Source organism: Pongo abelii, chromosome 2 (genome assembly GCF_028885655.2).
Source record: "Pongo abelii isolate AG06213 chromosome 2, NHGRI_mPonAbe1-v2.0_pri, whole genome shotgun sequence".
Lineage (NCBI taxonomy): Eukaryota > Metazoa > Chordata > Mammalia > Primates > Hominidae > Pongo > Pongo abelii.
The window spans coordinates 90,703,287-90,706,693 of NC_085928.1; positions in this window are offsets into that span (position 1 = coordinate 90,703,287).

The window sequence follows — 3,407 nt, forward strand, 5'->3', positions numbered from 1 at the left end:
CACAGAATAAGTGAAGACAGGCATTTATAACTATAAAACCTGGTATCCAATGGAGGCATGATGGAGTGATGGTTTCTTTTCCTTTCTCTTACAGAGAGGGTCTTACAGAGGCCATGGCCCCACTGCCTGATTTCTAATGAGCCATTTTCTGTGCCTCTGAGAGTGGGAGAATTCACAGAGCTGCTTAGCTCCATATCTCGAGGTATTTGGAGCCCTCACTATTGTCCTGGTGGAGGTCTTGGCTGTCCTCTCTTCTGACCCAACAGTTAGTCCTTTCCTCGCTGCTCTGTTGCACATCTATTTGTATCTACTCCCGCCTTCCCCCAGGGAACTGAAGCGCCCCACCTGCACTCAGACCTTTATTTTTCTCAGTTTATGTCTCTAGCACATGACTTTTCAAACCCAGTAGAAGCTTTTTCTATGCTGGTGTCAGAGTTTGACACTAATCCATACCGAAGAAGTAAAATACAATATGCTATAAATTTTTATTGGTGCTACTGTGTTGAAGAGAATGTGATCTAATCTGGAGAGATTTGGATTCCAGAATACCAGCAAGATTTATTTTTTTAGAGCTTTTATTTCACTCTATTTTGGAACTCATTTCTGCCATAATGTGCATATGGGGTTTAAAAAATAGATGTTGTGTTGATGAAATTGTCCTTTTAAAACTCAAAACAGCTGGCAATATGTCTTCCTTGTGGCATCTTTGAAATTGGACAGATACAAGTAGAGATAAAGTAATTGTAAACCAAAATAGCCAGTCTTCAGCCCAACAGAGATATTAATACATTCAAGAATCTATTTGGGGGATTCTAATTTCCCTAACAAAATATGTTCTCCTGAGATCTGACTTAGGAAAGCAGGCATCAGCAAGTTCCCTTGAACTCCTCAGCACTTGTCATCATAATAAATTGTTACATGACTCGTCTACCTGTTCAAATTCCACCACAATTTTAAGTTGCTAAGCCCTTTGTAGGTTTCTGGGGACACAAGGTACCTAAAAATAACACCCAAATGAGAATTAATTGATACCTCAGATACCTCCAGCTATCATTGACACTGTTGATCAGCAGGAATTCCCATCTCTTTATAAACTCTGAGATTTCCTTTCAAATGCCTAATTTGGAACAAGTCTTACTTTTGGAAGGAATGCACTGGTACACACTTTGGAACCATTTCTTCATAGGTGCATGAGTTAGAATAAGTGTTCGCTTTTTATTACCTCCATGCATCCACCTGTTTCCTTCCTTCCTTCCTTCTTCCCTTTCTTCCTTCCCTTTCTTCCATTCTTCCTTCCTTCCTTTCTTCCTTCCCTCCCTCCCTCCCTTCCTTCCTTCCCTCCTTCCTATCTTCATTACCAGAGTCAGTCATCATTTGGCATTCAAACCAACACAGGTTAAGTTCTAATTGTGTGCCAGCCACTGTGCCAAGGCCTTGGGGCTACAAATAGGTCCCGGCCTTCATGATGTTTCCATTTTAGTGGGGAGGCAGACATGTAAACAAACATGGACATTACTGACTTTGATGACAGAATCTGACACATCGTGGATGGAGTAGCATGGGTTGACATGTTTAGACAGGGAGCCACTTTAGGTTGAGGGATCAGGGAGGGCCTTTCTGATTACATTTGAGCTAAGTCCTGAACCATGGAAGAGTCAACCATGTGAAGTGCTGGGGGAAGAGCATTCTAGGCAGAGAGAATGGCATGTGCAAATCTTCGAGGCATGGAAAGGAGGCCACTGGGGCTGTAGCAGAATAACTGAGAAACTGAGGGGTGACTTTCTCTGTCATGCTTGGGAGACTTGCATTTATCCTGAGGGTAATGGAGAATTGTAGAAGTATTGTAGATGTGTTTAGAAAGTGGAGAATGGATTACAGTGAAGGATGGATCAGGGTGGTATGGGAACAGGTAGGGACTTAGGTTGCAGACTGGTAAAATAGTTGACCTGTGATGGGCATCAGAAGTAAGGCATTTGTACCAGGGATGGCCGGAGATTGAGGGAGAATAAGGGGACAGGTGGGGTATGGGAGAAGAAGAAAATAAAATGACCTCCATGTTGTTGACTTAGGTAACTAACTATGGAATTGTTAGAGGTTCTCTGTGACTTATACAAGTTGAGGAAACAGGAGGGGTAACAGGCTTGCTGAGAGATGGAAAGGCGAAGAGGAAGATAGCAGGCAAGTGCAGACAGAACAGCTTCAGGGACTCTCACGGAAACACCCAGGAGGCAGCTGAATAAAACCTCTTGATGGTTCCTCCTGATACATATAGAAGGCCTGGGCTGGAGACAGAGATGTCAGAATTCATTCACTCAGAATTCATTCACCAGACCCTGTGCTAGGATTCAGGGATATTAAGGTGAATAAGATACTTCTTCCAAATGAAAAAAATGTCTGGAGCCCAGGAGTGAGAAAAATAAAAGGTGACAGAAGAGTTGGTAATGTTCTAAGTGCATATACAAGGAAAAGCAGTTTCCTGGGGAGGTCCAGGTGGTTTTGTGGAGGAGAGCCGTTTAACCAGGCAGAAAAAAGCATTCCAGGCAAGAAGAACAGTATTTACAAAGGCACAGAGGTGCAGAAGTGCAAGATGTGACTGGCACGTGTGTGTGTGCATGTGTACATGCATCTGGTAACGTCCAGGAAAGTGGCTGGAGATGCACCAAAGCCTTAAAGCAGTGACTACAAGCTCACATGGCTTCTGGGGCCAAGCTTGCATGGGGTGAATGAATGAAGGTGGCTGGAGGGAAGACTATAGGGAATAGTGGCACCTTCATCACCCTGGAGAGTATACGCTCCCTCTGACAAGACCAGAAACCTCAACTTCAGCCAACTACTGCCAGGGAGAAAGATGTTGGGACTTCTGACTCTTCTACAGAAGTCAGAAATATAAAATCGCTCAATTTTGAATGTTGACCCTTGATTCAAAATAATTTTAAAACACTGGGCCAGATGAAACACATCTGTGAGCTGGGTGAGACTGATGATTGGCAACCTCTGCACTATCGATAAAGGGGTTGATTTCGTACCATTCTGTGCTTTCTCAGCTGGGCAGTATAGAGCTAGTTATAGCCTTGCTGAAGTCAGTAAACCAAGACACTGGGGCACCAGGTAACATTTCCAGGGGCACTAGAACACAGCAATTTACTTCCCCTAGTGTTAAATGAATACCTAATGTGGACTCAGTGACATTCTTTCTCAACTCTTGAAAATGTGCCCCAAATTTGAGTTCACCCATTAGAGCTGTGCTGCTCAATAGGGTACCCACGAGCTATGTGTGGCAATTTAAATTTTGATTTAAATTAACTAAAATAAAAAATTCACCTCCTTAGTCCTACTGACCACATCTCAACTACTTAATAGCTACTTGTGGCTAGTGGCTACCATACTGGACAGTGAAAGTCTTGAAT